Source organism: Rhinolophus sinicus, chromosome 12 (assembly GCF_057876585.1).
Source record: "Rhinolophus sinicus isolate RSI-liver-muscle chromosome 12, RSI-T2T, whole genome shotgun sequence".
Taxonomy (NCBI): Eukaryota; Metazoa; Chordata; class Mammalia; order Chiroptera; family Rhinolophidae; genus Rhinolophus; species Rhinolophus sinicus.
Genome location: NC_142512.1, coordinates 50,694,728 through 50,714,723, shown reverse-complemented (window position 1 = coordinate 50,714,723; position 19,996 = coordinate 50,694,728). Strand labels below are relative to the sequence as shown.

Below are 19,996 nucleotides of genomic sequence, written 5' to 3'. Positions count from 1 at the left end.
TCATAAGGACTTGATGATATTCTTGGACTTCAGACCTAGACTTTTCTTCCTGCCGAGCCACAGGCTGTTGAGGCTCACCCGGCTGAGTCTGGTCTCTTCTTAGTAACGAGGATTGTAAATAATCACCGTGAAATGCCTACAAGGAACCGGCCTGTAGAAAGGATCGAGGCGCAATCCTATTTCTAAGAATATGAGCGAGGTGGGAGATGGTGAGTGGATGTGACTCAGAAAGGTCACCCACAGCTGGCCCTTTCCTCCTCCAGTGTCACCCAGGACTCCACAGAGTAACTCAACCCTCACTACGTCTTCACCCACCTTGCCCAGTCAGTCCCCACTTCCCTCCTGGGTCGGATATCCACAGCGCAATTCTAACAGCTGGGCCTGTCTGGAGTCCCCTCCCGGGGTCCCTCCCCACCGCCCTTTTGATCCAAGATTGAGTAAGAGACATTGGCAAGAACTGGGGAAAGACAACTCCATTGTTTCAACTTGCAGAGGGGGGAGGTGGGTTCTAATCTGCAAATGACTCATACACCCAGTCCCCCCTCTCCACCCCCACTCGTTAGACAGTACGGAACCAAATCCAAAACCAGCAACAAACCACAAGCAAGTTGCCCCCTTGTCTGTACACACACTTGGAGTTCAGAGGCACCTTGGAGAGAGGTGGCCCGGGGTGAGGTCCTCCTGACCGGCTTTGTGTTTCCAGCTCTGCTCTGTGGAGTAGGCAGTGTCTTTGGAGGGGTTTGCTGTTTGGATGCAGGTGTGATTTTTAGTGTTTGGGGACGGGCCACCCTGGTAACAGTCAGGTTCAGTGGGCAATCTCCCATGCAGCTTGCTCCCCCCCCATCTTGCTCCCCTCCATCACACCCCTTCCTCCCCTCCGGGTCCCTTCTCAGTGGCCGTCTAAGAACAGCTTTTTCTCTGTTTCCTGGACTCTGAATGCGGGAGCTGTAGTCCCTGACCAGCGGTGCGGCGTATCATGTAACTCCTCCAGGCGTCATTCCTATGCAGAACAGGTAGGCTGCAGGCTCTAACAAGCCGCCAGCCAGGCTCCACTGAGGCCTCGGCACCAGTGGAAATTTAAAAAAAAAAAAAAGAGAGAGCAAGAGGGAGGGAGGGAAAGAGAGGGATTATTTTGTTTCAACGTGTTTGAAAGCTGGATCTGTGGCCAGTTGGGTTCCCCCCACCCCCTTATTTACACAGTCTGTTCGGAGACACACCAGGGCCTGTTTAGATTGGGTGTTTGCTTCGGAGACCCGCCAAGTATTTCAGCCCTGCGTGTTGGCACTGCCACTTCGGCGGCACCAGGAGGCCCAGTCGGTCACAAGACCTCACGGGGCCTCCTTGCTCTCTGCGTATCCTCCTTTCACCTCCTCTCCCTTCCTCGCCCAGCATCCTCAGCAACCTTGGCAGCTGGGGAGCGAGGCTGCCGCTGAGTGGACTTCACCTTCAGAAGGAGGGCTTTCTGAGGCAAGGGCAGGGGTGTGCGGGGTGTGGAAAGAGAGAGAAAGGCTGGGTTGGCGACCCGGGGATAGAAGCTTCTCTGGAAGGGTCTGGATTCCCTGAGGGCCTGTGATGAAACTTGCAATGTGTGGAATAGGTCCAGGTTTGGGGAGGTAAGCGGTGGCCAGAGCCCCTGGAAATCTGCATAAGGGCTGTTCTCTTGGGGATGAGGAGCTGGACTGAAGCTTGTCTGGGGAGGTAGAACAGAGCCGAGCCAGCCAGCGCTGTGCTCCAGGCCTCCACCGTGCCAAGGGTGATGCAGCATCGGCAGCACTTGGTCGCTTACTAGAAATGTAGACTCCCAGACCCCACCCCAGACCTAGTGAGTCGGAATCTGCATTTTAACAAGTGCCCAGGTGCTTCGTGTGACATTAAAGTTTGAGAAGTGCTGCTCTGGGCCCATGGCTCCCGAAAAGAGTTTCCTGGCACCCTTATGCGCTGGGATGCTCTTGGGCAAAAGGATTGTGTCCTCAGGACGTTTGGAGAATGTGGCAAAATGCACCCCCTTCTAGGAAATTCATATGCTTATGTTTGCTGGGACGTCTCTGAGAAGTGCTGCAGGAAGAAATGTTTGATTTGTTTTAACCCAGCGCTTCCCAAGTGGGACTCAGATCATCTCTTACCATTTCTCCCCCAAGGATCACATATTGATAATCTCTGAAACCAGTGATGTGTTGACTTCTGCTTGGAAAAACACTACCCCAGTTGCTAAATGCTTTACCCTTGGGATTTTCCAAGGAGTTTACTGTGGACAAGAGGACTAGGACGTGGTGGTTACATTGTGGACTGGAATTAAGTTGCTGGGTTCTGATCCTGGCTCAGCCCCTTATGGGGTGGGGGTGGGGGCAGCTTTTGCCAAGGTGTTAGCTGCTCTGTTCCTCAGTTTTGCCTCCTGTAAAATGGGAAGAATGATAGGATTTACCAGATAGAGTTGCGGTGATGCTGAAATCACTTCATATGAACTTAAACCAGGACAGTGCCTGGAATGTAGAGACCCCTTAATAAATAGTGGCTAGCTAGTAATTCTGAGTCTTACCTTCTTGGGATCACTGCCTCCCAGGTAGTCTAGGTGAGTAATTCCCAAACCCAGCCGTGCATCAAAGTCACCCATGCAACTCTTTCGGGAACAGTTTCCCAGGGCCTCATGCCAGCTCCACGAGTCTGTCTCCAGCAGGAGAGCCGGGAGCTCCATGGTGATTCCAAAGCAGCAAGCCTTTCCTTAGGTGGCTGGGGAGCGACTCCAGTGGAACCAGTGTTCTATAGCTGAGTAAGCCCTGCTCCACCTTCCCACACTGGCTTAAATCAACACTTCCAGGTGGGAACATGCGATCTGCAAGGATCTGAACTTTGTGGTGGAACCTTCCTTCTGTACTTCAGTCTCATCTGTAAAACGGGAAAGCCATACCATACAAAGCGTGGTCTTCGGACCATCGTCAGTCGGGAACTTTCTAGAAATGCAGACTCTCAGGCCCCACCCCAGACCTACTGAAACGGAGTCTGCCTTTTGACAAGGCTCTTGAGTTTCTTGGGGGCTTCTCCAGGAAAGGTTGGGATAATCACATGTGCAGGAGTCAAACGCAGTAGCAGCCTTTTTGGATGAAAATAGGACTCGACTAAGCTGAGGGCGGTGCAGTGTTGGTGGCACTGACGTAATGACTGGCTTCCATCCATCCATCCAGGAGAGGAGGAGATGAGCTTCAGGACCCTCGCTCGGGTGTAAAGGTCAGATCGGTGAGAACGTTTCCTGATGCTAACGTTTCCCGATGCTGAAGGTTATGAGTTTCTGGGAAGGTTTGCAACAAGTAAGCTCTGAATTCGCTTCTCTTAAAATCAGACTGATGGCTATGCATCCCTTTTACAAATGTTTATCTGGGTGCCAACTAGGTGTTAAGCTTGGGTACCAGTAGGTGGAGGGTGACACTTGGAGATGGCAGTGAGTCTGTGTCTCGGCTGTTAATGGCCATTCTTCTCATCACTAAGGATGGGCGTATACCTGCCTGTGCACAGAGCTTTGCAGGGGTCAGCCGTGCACGCAGCACAGCTTATGGCCGTATGGAAGGGTATCCATTATCTATTGCTACGTAACAAACCACCCCAAAACTTAATGGCTTCAAACAGCATCCCTTACTTGTTCATGATTCTGGAGTCTGGGCTGGGCTTGGCTGGGCGATTCTTCTGCTCTTCTGGTTCCTGTTACTCAGGAAGCTTTATTCAGCTGGAGAGTTGGCTGGGGCTGGGCTCAGCAGGCTCCCTGGGAGAAGTGGCCTTTCTCGGTTTCTCCTCACCACGTGGGGGTTTCTCTTTCTCCACAGGGTCTCTCTGTAGGATCCCTCCAATGGTAACGTCTCACATGGCTGCCAGATCCCCTCATGAGACTTAGGCCTGGAATGAGCACAGCATAACTTCTGCCATATTCTGTTGAGTAAAGCCCGTCACAGGGCCAGCCTAAATTCAAAGGCTGGGCATTAAACGAGGCTGTAGTATCAGGAGGCACATTTCATTGGGAGCCACGGACGTCACAGATTGGCACAGGAAGTTTGCTGCGGCTCGGAGAGGTCTCATTCTATATCGGAGGACACAATGTTCTCTGTATCTATGAGTTTGGAGAACATTTTGACGATTGCCAGATGAGAGGGGGGTTGAGGGGAACGGGTGAAAAAGGGATTAAGTAACTGGTAGTTACAACAGTCGTGGGGATGGATGTAAAGTACAGCGTAAGGAAGATAGTCAATAATATTACAATAACCGTGTGTGGTTTTATTGGGGTGATCACTTTGTAAAGTATATAAGTGTCTAATCACTATGCTGTACACCTGAAACTAATGTAATATTGTATGTCAACTGTAATGGAAAAATAAAAAAATATTAAAAAAAAAAAGATTGTCTCTAAACCCCAGAGCTGACTCTGCTGTGAGCTTGACATTCTACCTAAATGCTTCGTGGTTAAACTCCCCTTCCTCAATACTTTTCATTAGCAGTAGTGCCATCATTCTTCTGGTTATCAGACTCTAAAATATGCAGTGAGATTCAACCCTTCACCCTCTCTCAGGCCCCCGACACAGTTTCCTGTCCAGTTGAACACAAAAAAGGGTATTGAGAAGGAATTGGCAGGACTCAGTGGCTATTTCCGTTGCTTCTACCTCATGGAGGTTCTAACTCCTGTGGATTTATTGCGAGAACTTCTGACTGCCCCTGCCCGCCATCCCCTCCTGTCCAGCCTGTTCACTCCTGAAATGACCGCTTCCATCTCTCCTGCACCCGACCTATGATGGAATCCTACGTCCTACAGGACAGATTAGAATTCCTCGGATGCAGATGGGATCTTTCCTCTATCCCACGCAAACCACCCTTTTTGGTTTAGCCCTTTCCGCTCTGACACAGGATCTGTGGTTCGTCTAAGGTGGTCGCCTCAGTGCCCTCACCTTGGCAGGCGGATTCTCACTTGACTTTGTTGTCTCAGTTCCATCTTCTGAAGCCCAGTTGACGTCCCACTTTTTTCGTGAGTCACAGGTCTTCTCCCACAGCACTCAAATCTTTACACACATAGGTATGATCTTTTCTAGTTACTTGGTGCTACTCACGGTCTTCTTTATTCTATCCATTCTCTCTCTTCTGTGGAACTGCAGCCTTTGAAGCAACGCCTCCATCTTTTAAAAAATAATAAAATAAAGCACGTCCTTACAGCACGAGATTCAGAGTAATATCCCCTATGGGGAAGACTTCCTAAATAGTTTTCAGCTGTTTTAGAGACGCCTTTTTTGTTCTAGATCAAGTTCTGTTCCGTACATGCTGAAGTTACTATAAGATGTTGCTCAGATGACAGTCAGGCGTTTGACCCAGAAGCTGTCCACGTGGCATTAATAACATCTTAGAAGTCACTGGATGGAATAGTAAGAAAAGCAGGGGCTCTTGGGGCAGATTTGTCCATTCAGCTTCTGGCTCTGCCCTTGCTAAAAACAACCGGTGTTTCTCCATCAGGGTACTGTTGGCATTTCGGTGGGGAAAGTCCTGCATCCCTGCCACCTGCCTACTAAATGTCAGCAGTACCCCGTGGATTGTGACAACCCAAACTGTCCCCACACCATATTTCCCCAAGCCCCTCTACTGGAGAACCTCAGAGACTTATCTTGATAATTTCCTCGCTCAAGCTATTTATCCTTCTAAGACTCTTCAATTGAGCCTTATAGGGTTGTTGCAAGAATTATATTAGTTCATGACCTAAAGTGTCTGGTACGTAGCTAATGTTTATTTTAGCACTTAGGTTATTAATTTATTATCATGGTCACTGATGACACGTAGCCAGTCTGGAGGCAGGCATACTAAGGTTTTAGAGGCTTACGATCGGGAACAGGCTTTTCCTCTCGCCTCTCCAACTGCTCTTTGCCCAGGTGGCTGCAGCACTTCTTTGGGCCTCTGTTTCCTTGTTTGAGGACACCTGTCTCAACCTGCCTACAGGGTGTGGCGAGATTACACATCCTTGGTAAGCACTCATGTCATTCCAGAGCAGCTGTTTGCTTTTCTAATAGCACACAGGAGATTTTGCAAATTGGTCTTGGGAACTACAGGACATTTGACAGATATTTATAGAGTGCCCACTATGTGCCTGGCCTAGCTAGGAGCTAGGAAGTGGGGGGTGAGGCCAGGAGAAAATAGTGCAAATTTATTCCCTTCCATGTTTGCTGCTAGATGGTGCCCACCTGTTCACTCTTGGAACTGGTGAATGGATGTGTGTGTGTGTGTGTGTGTGTGTGTGTGTGCACGTGTGGACATGTGTATGATGTGTTTTCTGGGGTATTCGGATGGAAGGAATGAGGTTGGGGCAGAAGTAGGAAAGAAGAGTGAGGCAGCCTGCTTTCATACATGGCAGGGCAGCCAACTCAGTTAGGCAAAGGCTGAACACTCGTGCGTGGGGATTGGGCTGCTTGGAAAGCAGGTCTGATTTCCTGTCATGGGACTGTCTTCTCATTGAGGACTTCTTTCCGAGATAATCGCTTTTACAAGTCGTGCTTAACTTCACCAGGTGTAGTCAATTCCGATGGATTCTGCCAAGTGAAATGAGGGCTGGGGGCAGAGCCAGCGACCTGAGCTTGTTACATGACCCCTCATTGCCAGATGTAAAGGAGAGAACAGAAGGAGCTGTTCTCCTTCAGGTGTGAGGCACCTTGGCTGAGGTGTTCGTGATGTGTAGGGCTTCAGGTTCAGTGCTGACTGAATCAGGGTAAGAAAAAGGATGGCGCTCCAAGAGACGGCATTTGGTTCTTGTCTACGTTCTCCGGAGTGAACGGTCAGTGAGGTTCTTTAAGGTCTGCGCTGCACACCTCAGAAGGGCACTTCCTACGAGTGCAAAATGCTGCATCCATCTGAATCAGAGGTGGTCCATCAGTGGTTCATGAGCCAGATCAGATCCATGGGTGTGTTTTGTTCAGTGTTCAGTGTTTTTCTTTTCTTTTTTTTTTTTTTTTTTTTTTAGCAATTTCTCTTTTATTTTATTTTATTTTATTTTATTTTATTTTGTTATTTATTTATTTATTTATTTATTTATTTATTTATTTATTTATTTATTTATTTATTGGGGAAGGGGATCAGACTTTATTGGGGAACAGTGTGTATTTCCAGGACTTTTTATTGGGGAACAGTGGTGTGTTTTTCTCAGGACTCATCAGCTCTATCCAAGTCAAGTTGTTGTCCTTTCAATCTTAGTTGTGGAGGGCGCAGCTCAGCTCCAGGTCTAGTCACCGTTGTTAGTTGCAGGGGGTGCAGCCCACCATCCCTTGCGGGAGTCAAATTGGCAACCTTGTGGTTGGAGCGCACCAACTGAGCCATCCGGCCGCCCCTCCGGGAGCTCAGCAGCAGCTCATTGCCTTCATTCTAGTTGCAGAGGGTGCAGCTCGCTGGCCCATGTGGGAATCGAACCGGCAGCTCCGTTGTCCAGAGCTCGCGCTCTAACCAACTGAGCCACCCGTCTGCCCCTTCAGTGTTTTTCTTACACTTACTCGCCAACATTGCAAAGTGCCCTATCTCATTTAAAAAAGTCCAGTTTTCCCGCTTGCCCTGAGAAGTCAGAAGATCTGGCCATCGTGGGCTCTTCTTTGCCATATGGCAAAAGTCAACAAGCTGAGTAATGAATGTCCCTTACGACGGGACATTCGCTCTCCATTTATTCGAGTCCCTGCCACTCCTGACCTGATCCCCACCCCGCTGGGCCCTCTTGGCCTGCTTTAAGTTCCTGCTAGCCCAGTAGACATTCAGGCTCATGATCCCAATCCAAATGCAAGACACCACACCTCGGATGAGCCTGCATCGAGCACAGAGACTTGGCTGCTGGTTTCCTGGGGCCACCAGTACTGGCGGGAATCGGTGACTCTTTGCTGCAGGGTCCAAAGGCCACGAATTCAGAAGTCTTGTTCCAGTTGTGCCCTTGACTTTCACGACGACCTGCCAGCCATCATTTCACCCAGGTCAATCTGGGAGGCAAAGTGCCAAATACCAGGGCTTCTTAATACATCTGCGGGGGAAGTGTCCGTATGAATTTTTACCTGCATTGTTCTTACTCCTCTCCTTCTTCCCCAGTGTCTTATATCTTTGGAGGAAAAGTTGTTCTGGGAGTTCTATTAAAAATCATTCTAGTGGATATTACCACTTTGGAAAACTGTTTGGCAGCAAGTTCAAACTAAAATTGAACACACACACACAAACACACGTGCACGCACACACACACACACACACACACACACACACACACACACACTTTATTAACATCTATATATACCCAACAGAAAAAGTCCACATTTCACCAAAAACGATGTACTAGAATGTGTGCAGCAGCCCTTTTTGAAATAGCCCCACATTGGAAAGCACCCAAATGCCTGTTAAAAGTAGAATGGATACACTGTGACACAGTCAGTGGAATACTACCCAGCAGTGAAAAATGAATGCGCGCTGTCTGCACACAACAGTTTAGATGATTCTCACAAGTTTAATGTTGAGTGAAGGATAAACAGAGAAAGAGAATGCGTAGACCAGATACAGCCTGTGCACTAAGTTACCACATTTGCATAAGGTTCCAAAGCCGGCGAAGCTAATCGATGGTGTCAGAGGTCAGGGCAGTGGCTCTCCTTGGCTGTGGCCGATGACAGAAGGGCTTTGGGGAGTCCTGCTAATGGTCTTGCCTCCTAAGGGGGTACCGATTATAGGGGTGTGTTTCCTTTGTGAAAATTCAATGAGCTAAACTCTCATGGAAGGTGCATTTTTCTGTTCTGCATTTTACTGCTATAAAAAGTTAAAATTAATAAAGGAAAAAAAGAAAAACCTAAGAGACACAGTGTTATAACTTCCACGTACAGGCGCCAGGGTTTTTGTACAGAATCCTGTATCCAGTTTTTTTTGGTTTTTTTTTTGCAAGCAGCAGCAATCACCCCTGGATCACTTAAGCCGAAAAGGGATTTATTAAAAGCAGATTGCATTAGCTCAGCATCTGCACGAGGGTGGGGAAACCAGGTGTGGACACTGCAGCCAGAAACACGGTCCCAAGCACTGCAGAGCTGGTCTGATGACATCACTTCTACCGCTGGGCACGTCCATCACAGCCCATACCACTGATGCTGGTACAGGAGGTGGTGGAGGGCCCCTGCCTGTCCAAGCAGAGCCTCAGTGGCCCTGTTACCCCATGCTCACCAGGATGGAGCTGTGAGGACTTCGTGTACTTTGGATTGCTGCTTCAGGCTCAAAGTCAGGCATGGGTGTGATGGAGGAGGGGAACCTCGGCCTGCTGCTCTTGTAGATACAGAGGAGGCTGTGATAAGAAGGACCGGCGTTTTCAGCTTTGGTAGCTTCGGGCTTCACTTCATGGAGCGGCGCGTACCCCAGACTCAGGAGCCTGAGAGAGGTTCCCAGGCTAGATAGGTGACTTGCCTGGTAGTGGCTAACTGGATCCTGGGCTGTCAGGAGTGGGGTGCGGGGGCAGGGGGAGCTCTCAGTGTGATGATCTGAATTTTGCTGCTCCTTCCTACACCAGAGGGGAGGGTGACAACAAAGGGAAATGAAGCACCCACACTCTTTTTCCCTTTCCTTGCCACAACCCCAGAGTTCCCAGCCAGCACAGAAGGCATTCAGTCCAAGCGCCATGAAGAGGCAGGATGCAGTGAAGATACTTGCTACGACCGCGAAGCTGGTACCAAAGCTTCTCCCCAAAATCCAAGGGCTGGGAGGGGGGCGGGTCCTGGTGTCAGAGCAGTCGGTCCCTCGGCAAAGGATGCGTTGGAGGGACATTTGAAGGGTAACTTGTTCAGCCTTCCATCACTGCAGGAATTTTCTATGCTTATTTGATCACATTTCATGGTGTCCACATTTTCTATGGTTTAAAAGATAAGTTTCTGTATCCCCAGTCTTAGGCACTGAGAGAAAAAAGAAGAGTGTTTTTTAACTATATTTGAAATCCGTGTGCTCGGTTTTGTTAAAGTTTGACATGGTTGTTTCTTTGTACTTGGGCATTTTAGGCTTTTGTTACAGATTTGTTGGGGGAAGTACCTGCTTTCTAAGCTTCCGTGTCCTCAACTGTCATCTGAGGACCCTACGATTGTTGACAGAATAAACAGTGATGAGGCACGATAGCTGTTCAAATTAGTGATACTAGTAATGGGTAATGAACCCTACCCTGGAGAGTTTGGAGATAAAATGAGATAATGTATTACAGCACTTAGCACTGGGTATGGTTTGTAGCGAACATCCATCAAATTATAATAACAATAGCTATTGTTACTTATAGCCGCAGAATAGCAGAATAATAGAATAATACATCGTCTGATCTCAGCCCCTGGGCAATAGGGCAACAGCTGGAACAACAGCCTCTACAGATTGTGGGAGGACACGCCTCCATTCTAAGACTCTCCTCCCCTTGTCTAGTCCCCCAGCTGAAGGTATAATATACAGATGAGGAAACCTAGGTCATGGCAAAGAAAGCAGGTCATAGCAAAGCAGCTTCAAGGTGGATGCAGGATAAATGAGCCCCCAGAGCCACGCTGAATGGGCCAGGCAAGTTCAGCCAAAACCTCTGATTTTGGAGTGTCGCTTTGCAAGCCCCATCTAACCAAAGCCACAGGAGACAAGCAGTTCTGCCCTTTAGTTCTAATGAGTGCCTTACTATGCTGATTTGCATGCCCATAATTTAGGATCCAAAGTATGGAAACTGCCCGATTCCCCTTTAGCTCTCTAGTAACTGTCCTGACTCTTGCACTTCGGGCAAAGCTGGGAGAAACACCTGGCTGGGCTCTCCGTCTGCAGAGCCAACTCTGCCGGCTGGAAGGAGCCATGGAGCGCCCTGGCAGACGGCTGACCAGCCCGCTGTGCAGAAGCCTGTGGATCTTATGGCCGCAGTATAAACAGGATGGAAGGAAGGCAGGATGCTTGGGGAGCCCCACGTAGGGCTGATCTTCCTCTCCGTCCCCTCCCTTGGTCGTCTCCTGTCCCTTTGCTCTTGCCACACTCCAGACGGCCTGATGGGAGAGCAGTCTCCTGTTTCCCAGGACGGGACAGGCTCCAGGATGGGAAGATGCTCCCTGGAAGGAAAGGCTTTGCCAACAGCCGTGTACACCTGAGCCGGGCCCAGCAGGGAAAGCTCTGTGTCTGCAAGAGGTTAAAACTTGCCCCTGTGTTTACTTTTGTTGGCTGCCACACTGCATAATAACCTGTCAGCACGTCAGGTGCGGATTTATTTGTGCATTAAAAACCGCCTAGAGCGGACGGATGCAGACGCTCTACAGCACGCTGGAAAATGTGCCTCCAGCACAAAAACAGCCTCTCCAAATATTTCACCCTTTTAATAAGTGCATTTAATTAAAGTCATATAACTTTTTTTTATTATATTAAAAAAAAATCCATTCGCTTGCTGAAGCTGAAAGTCAACTGTAGAACACAAAGAAAGGTGTGCATCCCTGATTTAAAATGCTTTAAAATGGAAAACTCATCCACTGCTGTGTTTTCTCTGGCCTTTTCCAGGCTGATGTGAAGAGGGCGTCATGATGGCTTCGGTGGGGGCAGGGTGTCCGTGTGGACTCGGGGAGTGTTCCTACGTGGTTGGCATGGAGACAGGTGTAGATGGTGTTTTGTTATGTGTTTAATGTTACTTGTCAAGTGCAGGGGTGTGAGCTGGACTGGGCATATTATAAAGGCAGTGGTATTGGCTCTTTTGAGATAGACAGCTATTCTTCCATGTTTATTGTGAGGACAGCCCTGCCCAAGGGCGGGGGGATAGGCTAAATGACCTCCTCTTAAGACCTTCCCGGACAAGAGTGGAATTTGTGATTTCGGGGGGTGGAGGATGGAGTCCCTTGGAGAGGACAGGACCTGCACGAAAGAGAAGTATTTGTCTCAGCTGTCTGCATTTCCCGTGTTCCCACTAGAGCTTTGCAAGTCTCTAAATGGGTTGAGACCGAGTTGGGCTCCCAGGTGGTGACAGCAGGGCTTTGTGGACTGGCTCTGCCTTTGCCAGCGGATTAGGGAACGTGTCGGTGTAAGGGTGGTGGCGGCCCTGGAGCTGCTGTGTGGGGACCCACAGTTGGCGAGGTGGGGCTGGGGGAAGGAAGGGTGGGGATGTGTGTGGAGTGGCGGCAGAAGTGGCGCCGGTGAGCAGGGGGCTTGCGGGCTGTGTTTGGGAGTGGGGAACCACAGCATACCAGGCATGGCGGCCCGAAGCCCGCTAATTATGCAGCCCAAGGGAGCAATGTGGACCTGCCAGAGCCGCCCAGAGAGGTGGCATGGAAAACCTCAGAAGGGGTCTGTGTGCCTCGGGTCTGACCAGGAAAGAGCCTCAGGGGCTGTGATGCTGGGCCTGCAGGAAACAGGACTGGAGGCTCAGGCTGCTGGCGTGCCAACAGTCTCCTGGTGGCTCTCCATGCAGGAGAAGACGTAGTTGGAGAATATCTCTTCCCCTGTGCCAGGCCAAGGCCTCTGGAGCTTCTGAGATCCAGGGATGCTTGTTGCAGAAATGCTTCAGAACCAACCACCTTGGTCTGTAGCATTCTGGATCTCATGCTTCTCTGGGGACACTCATGAGGTTCTTTGTGTGGCTGCAGAAACAGAAATCTCAGACCTGGTTACTCAAGGCCACCCAGAAAGAGCCAGGCGACCAAAGCCCAGGCAGGTTTGTTTTTTCTAAGTGTTTCTTTTCTTAGCATCTTCTAATGCTATAGACCATGGCTATTTATGATTACTTTCCCTGTTTCTAGAAGGTAAGCACATTGAAGCTTCAGTTCTCAGCCTTCATTTTGACACTGAACCCGCCCCCAACCCCCAGCCCCGGCCTGGGTTTAATGGTATGCCTTTCTTGCTTTATCCCATGGCTTTTTACAAAAAGAGTTTTGATTGAAATGGTCGTACATTTTTGTTGTGAGAATTTAATAGCTCTCCCATTTTCCAGAAGAAAATAGATTTCATTTTAGGAATTGTTATCCTGGACCTTAGCCAAAGATATACTCTAAATATTGTTCTTTGCATCGTGGAAAACAACATTAAATACAACATGGTGGGGAGACCACACTAATGCTATGCCAACTACTCATTGCCCTTGTGAGAAAAACCGTTCCAGGCTCTTCGGAAGGGCTACACGATGCCTGCTATGTGCCAGACACTGTCTAGGACTTCATTAGAGAGTCTGAGGAGGGAGAAGGCCTGAAAGAATTTTTAAAGCATGTGTCTACCGAGTCACCTGTCTGTTATATCTATAGACAATTAGATATAATATGCACTGTCTATTCATAGAAAAATAGAGATGGGGAAAAACCCAAGGAAGAAAACCAAACACTGATGTTTACCATAGTCTTTTACAATCTGTTTTTTTTCCCCCCCTACTTAGCTATATCCTGTGGGTGTTTCCTTCAGTTGTTAAATATTCTTCTCCAGTGGTGGTTCTCAAACTTTTAGGCTCAGGACTCTTTTACACTTTTAAATTACTGAATGCCCCAAAGACCTTTTCTAATGTTGGTCATAAAGATTGATATTTACTGTATTAGAAATAAAACTAAGAAGTTTGAAAAATATTCATTAAAAAATAATAGCAAACCCATTGCATTTTAACATTAAAGTATTTTTATGTTAAAGATAACTATATATTTTCCAAAACAAGAATTGAGAAGTAGCATTTTTTTCCCCTATTTTTGTTAAACTATATTGTCTGGCTTAATAGAAAATCGCTGGATTCTCATATCTGCCTTTGCATTCAATCTATAGAGGTATATGTTGCTGTGACATATATGAAGAAAATCTAGCCTCATCCAGGTATATATTACAAAAATAGAGAAGTATATTCGTAGCCTTTTCAGATAATTGTGGATATTCTTCTCTGATATTTCACCCAAACTCAACAAGTGGTCATTTTTTAAGTTAGTCGAAATGTAAATTTGAAACCATTTTAATGAACTTTACTGTTCTGTTACATTAAGATTTGTTGGTCAACCTTGTACTTTGAGTGAATCTGTGACTCATGCCAGATTTTGAAACATCATCTATAGTCATTGGGAAAAACGTCGATTTACTAAGTTATGCGGGTTTTCCTAATATAGACCCATTTCATTTTATATGGTCAAAAAAATCACATTCTTAATATCACCATCGATCTTATTCGAGAGATCTCTCAGTATTGGAACCCGTCAAGCTCATGGTGGGGAATACAAGTTTTCTAAAATTCTGATCTTGGATTGAAGCTCAAATTGTTTCATTAGTAACAATAACGATGTCCCTTGAGATGACAGTCTCCCTTAATTCATTCTCGAGAAAAGTATTTGCCAGATACCCAAGTGAGAATACAGTGGCACCTCGGTTTTCGAACGTAATCCGTTCCAGAAGACCGGTCGAGTTCTGGAATGTTCGAAAACCGAGGTGCGGTTTCCCCATAGAAAGTAGTGCAAAATGGATTAATCCGTTCCAGACCTTTAAAATTAACCCCTAAAACTGAAAATTTAGCATGAATTTTACTATCTACTGATACCATAGATCCATACAATTTACGGCGTTCGTAAACTGAAATGTTTGTCAATGGAGACATTTGAAAACTGAGGTACCACTGGATTCACAATTGATCTGTTACTTGCTCTTTCCAGTTAAAGGACTGTTCTGGCAACTTAACAATTGCCTAAGTGCTTTTTCTGGAGACAAACATTATATTCCACTGTATACCAAAAATGCTTTATGCATACGTCCCATTTTGTCACACGGAATATTAAAATAAGACACATACTCAAGGGTGACGATTTAGTCCCACTGACAATATTGAGTGCATTGTCAAGGACGTGATCCGATGAGATTTGTGTGTATTTTCTATGGTAAGCACATCAGCACAGTCTGGTGGCACGACCTTCATTAGTGCTGAAGTGTTGACAGTTGTGCCCACCATTGCTTTGGCACCATCAGCGTAAATGTCAACACAGTGAGAAAGGCAAATAATATCTCCGTGTTCTTATGAAAGGAAAGTTTGTCTTGTGGACACCCCTCCAAAAGTGTCTAAGGGATTCTCAGGGTGCACAGGTGGCCCTTGGAAAACTTGTATCCTACACCATTTTCAATTGCCTGATACTCCATTGCATGATAGGTTTTCATTCATTTAACCGAGCCTCTGATCTGTAGGGGGCCTGCAGAGGACTCATGAAGATCTCTGCTGTATATTTGTGTAGTGCTGTACAGTTCAAAGGGGTTTCGTATGCATGAGTCCAAGTCAATGAGACAGGACTCATTGGTCCTGAGACAGGGGTAGCGAGGGGAGGGGTTGGGGTTGGGGACAGAACTTGGAGGCTCTATGTGGAAGGCCTCTGACCACCAGACTAAAGAATGTGAAATCTGTTTGGGGGCATTGAGATATGATTGATGATTTCTGAATGAGGTCATGTTATGACTGAAGCAGCTTTGTAGAAAGCATCTGTCTATGATGTGCTGGCGGGGTGTGTGTGTGTGTGTGTGCGTGTGTGTGTGTGTGTGTGTGTGTGTGTGTGTGAGGGTTCCAAAGGTTTGGAAGGAAGAGACTGTGGCCAGAAGGGAAGGAAATGGTAGGAAAGATGGAGAGAAAATGGCCAAGAGAACCCGTGAAGAAACAATTGCACGCAAGGAAACAACGTTGTTACAACCTGCGTGAGACTGCCCACTAGCATTAGAAAAGGAAACAAAGGCAGAGCTGTGGAATGGAGAGAGTGGCAGATCCATAGATGGGGGCTAGGAGTGGAGGGTGAGACAGCAGGCAGAGGTGACGCTGACACCTGGTTTCCAGTGGACGAAGACCAGGATGATTGTCGTATGAGAGGTCAAACAGAAGGTTAGCATGGATCCCGGGCTAAGATCTGCATGTTTCATATCCTTATTCCATGCTCTTCCCATTTACTTCTGTTTTCCATGATAGGACAAGTGACCACATCCTAAGGATTTGATGGGAAGATGAGTTTGAGGCGCTGGGTGTCCGGCCCAGCCTATTAGATGAAGGCTCCGTCCTTATGGCTTCACTTAACTTTTACTACTTTGTACAGGCCCCGTCTCCAGATACAGTCACGTTGGGGGCTAGAGCTTCAGCAGAATGTCGCAGGGGCACACTTCAGTCCCTAGCACAACTGTTGTTTTGAAGTGAGACTTTCTGTGGCATCTGCCTGCTGAGGAAGGGAGTCTTAGTGGTCGTTTTCACAGCCACCACCTTTTCTAAGTGTCATGGCAGGGTCCCAGCTGTCACTACTGCAGTCTCATCGTCTTGTGTTATGGCTGCTCTTTGTACAGAGCTGGAGGAGGCACGAAGTGAGAAGGGAACGGATGTCAGAGTGATATCTGAGACGACCCTGCCTACGTTTGGTGAAGTTCTCCGCAGAGATGACTTGAGATGGTACATTTGGGGGTATGCCATGCCAACTCAGCTTGAAGTGGAAGACATTACAATGACCTTTACTTAAGGGGCATCCCTTCCCTGAGGAAAGAGGCTCATTTTGTTCTCTCCTCTGTCTTTTGAGGGTAGAGTTCCTTTCCAAACACGGTTCTTAGCCAGCGTAACAAAATGGTGGACAGGCGAGTTGTGATGGAAAGCTTAGGGAAAGGAGCCACCACCATCTTCGCTGGTTTTTCAAGCATTCCAAACGGATGCAGACTGAAGTAATAATAATGTTTTTGGCTTTCTTTGAAAGGGCAAAGTGTCTTTCAAATTTTCAAATTCTCCTGTTACCCTAAGTTGTTCTTCCTATTACTGCTTCCGTGTATTAAACCCTGAAAAGTTCTGCTTACTTATTATCCCCTTCTAAAAAAAAAAATTCCGTGGCATAACTCGCATTTCTAAAGTCTGGGCAACAAGTGAAGTAGGGGGAAGCTTATTTATACCTTCCAAAGATACCAGGACTTGCTCATGGCTAGTTATCAGGGCCCCGTTGCACTCAACCTGGCCGAGCTAGAACTGCAAATACCTGTTGACCAAAGGGTGCAATTCCTTTACTTCGAGGGTCCGTGGACATATGGTTCCTAAAGGAAAGGTCCAGCTGGGTCTTCCCTTTGTGACCTCAGTGTCATAGATGTTCCCAGGTGTGCAGGAGCATGGCGAGCCTGGTGTCAGCCATCGGCTTGGGGCCACTTGCTGCCCAGGCGTCATCGGTCTGATGATCAATATGACCTCGTTCTGTTGGGGCACCATCTGTTCCCCAAATCATCACTCACTGTGTATCTCAACTTGAGTTTCTTGAAGAAAATGCAAGGCATGGGAGGTACAAAAAAACAAACAAAAAAAAACTGGTCACTTGTTAAAAATTTAGGGGCATTTTAGACAATGTGTTTTAGCCACTGGGAGCACAGGAATTTCCCTTCAGAGAAAAATTCCCATTTTTTCCAAAGACACATTTTGGTGTACTTCCAAACCATGGAGCCCATGTGATATGTATAGAAGTCCTTGGTGACCCAAAGAAAGGGTGTAGGAAGACGTTTTTATTTGCAAAAATGCTCTAGAATTACATACAATGTAGTAGAATATTCTAGACATTGTCTGCTTTTGGAGATGAGGACTATGACTTTATTCATGCAGCCAAATATTTTTAAGAATGTGCTTGGGCATTCACCTTGCTGGAGTTTTAGTAGTAAATAAGCAGAAGTAGCCTCTGCCCTTGGGAAACATATATTTAAACGAGGGAGAGACATAATATCCAGATATACAAATCAATATACCATTCTGGGCGCAATAAGGGATACGGAGAGAAAGGAAGTGGGCAAGAGGCTATGGAGGGATATGTGGGGGGTTGATGAAGGACCATTTTTTTAAGGAGTTGTGATGGGCACCCTCTGAGGAGGTGACATTTGGGCAGAGTAGATGTCTAATAAAAGTGTGAATAAATCCACAGCTCAAGCCCAGAGTTCCCCATTTGATGCTCACCAAGCCACGTCCGTGAGCAGCATGGTTGATGTAGGCGTGGGACTGAATGTCTGTATGTGTTTGTGTCCGGGGGCTGCTGAAACAAATCACTGGCCGAAACAACAGGAATTTGTTCTCTAACAGTTCTGGAGGCCAGAAGTCCAAAATCGAGGTGTCAGCAGGGCTGTGCTCCGTCTGAAGGCTCTAAGGAACTCTCCTTCCTCACCTCTTCCGGCCTCTGGTGGCTCCAGGCATGCCCTGACTCCTGGCAGTATCACTCCAATCTCTGCCGCCCGCTTCGCATGGCGTCCTCAGTGAGTCTGTCTTCTCCTGTGCTGTTTCTGGGAAGGCCATCTATCATTGGATTTAGCACCGACCTGGGTAATCCAGGGTGAATTCTTCTTGAGGTTGCTAACGTAATTTCACCTGTAAAGACCCTTTTCTCCAAATAAGGACATATTCATAATTCTGAGGGTGATGGTGTGGACGTATCCTTTGGAGGCCACCATTCAAACCGGTGAAGTGTGCCATCTGGTAAAATCAGTTTACGGGCAGATTTTAAGTAAGAATGAGATATGGCCCCCCCCACCCCCCGCGCAGTGTCCTTTGCGCTCCTTTCCTGCAGCCCTGTGGTTGTGATGCAGCTGCCTCTCGGTGGTGACAGGGAGGGAACAGCCGGGGACACTGAGAGTTGCATGATACAGCCATATCTGGCTACCGCATTGCTGTAACGCGGTGCCATGGGATGGCCTGGTGAGTCTACCCAGCACAGCGGGCTTCTACTTAGATTTTACTACCCTGGGGGATATCGCAGCAGTAAGACGTAGGGCTGTGGGTCTTCCTGGGAATGCCAGTGGTCTTCCAGAACTGAAAAATTGAGAAAATACTATCTGGCCCAGAGGAACAGAGTAGAGAAGTGATTAAAACTGGCTGGGAGAGGGGTAACAAGTGTTCTGTTTGGACATTTCACAATTGTAGGGTGAACACTACTCATGGAGGCAGGAGGCTAGGTAAGTTGCAAAAGTCAGCAGATTGGGAAGCTGGGACCTCAGCCTAAGAGAAGATTTTACTGCCTTGAGCAATCGCCTCTTCTGGGAATGTCCTTGGTGGGGTGTCCAGTTGCGCCTGAGGCGGCTATGGCATTGAACCCACCTCCAGAGGGCGGCCACTCTGCTCTACGACTTGATTGCTTAGTCTTTTCTCAGCCAAGTCTGTTGCCAGAGGAAGGCAGGGAGGAGCAAGTCCTTATGCCCAGAGCCTGCCTGAGTTGGGGATGATGTTTGCTCTGTTCTGCAAGCCCAGCTGTTGCTCCAGGTGCTAAGTTAGACACTTGGTAATTAGCGGGGCTAATTTATTTAATCACGTTTGTGCTGTTTTTCTTCTCCCAGTTGTTCTTGTCCCGATCCTGCAGGTTTTCCTGGATCCACTCCCAGGTGTGTTTGTTGGAAGGCGCTATTGAGGGAGGATGATGCTCGTTGGTGCCAGAGAGTAGAGCGAGCTCTGGCTGGGGTGGGGGGTGGGGGTGGGAGCGGCCGGGATGCTGGGCTTCTCCATCATCTAGATTAAAGTTTCTCAGTCGTGGTACTATTGACATTTTGGGCCAGAGAATTCTCTCCTGTGGGGCGCCATCCTGTGTGTTGTAGGATGTTTAGCATTATCCCTTGTCCTCTACTCACTGCATGTCAAGGGTGTACCCCACCCCAGTTCTGAAAACTAAAAACATCTCCAGACGTTGCCCGATGCCCCCTGCACAGGTCAAAGTTGCTCCTGGCTGAGAATACCGTGTCCTAGTCATGATACTGATTACCGATGGACTTTACTTGGACTCTTGGGATGAAAATTATTCTTCTAAGTCCACACAGTGGGTTGGCGTGATGAATGCCCTCTCTCAGCCACCTCTCATTGCTCTCTTTTTGGACCTGCTCTGACTTGACAAACTGAAGCCCTCAAGCCAGAGAAGGGGCTGGCTTGGGGGTCAGGAGCTAGAACCCCATCTCCTCACACAGGTTCTTCTCTTGAAGACGTATAATCCTCAGTTATATAGGGAAGGAACAAAAAAGAAAGCTGTGATATATGGAAGGACAACAGGTGACAGGGTTAGTGGCACTAGGAAGATAAGCAGAACCAGAAAAGCCACTTCTATGTGGACGG

General features: G+C 47.7%; 1 protein-coding gene and 1 long non-coding RNA gene across 2 annotated transcripts in view; both read left to right on the top strand.

Moving 5' to 3' along the window:
* Nucleotides 1-19,996, top strand: part of LOC109451865 (uncharacterized) — a 148,835-nt gene that overhangs the window by 67,470 nt on the left and 61,369 nt on the right. The window lies entirely within an intron of this gene.
* LOC148756584 (uncharacterized) lies at nucleotides 1,206-5,535 on the top strand. Its single transcript, XR_016022984.1, has 3 exons — nucleotides 1,206-1,613; nucleotides 3,180-3,302; nucleotides 3,813-5,535. It is a non-coding gene; the product is annotated as an uncharacterized LOC148756584 (long non-coding RNA).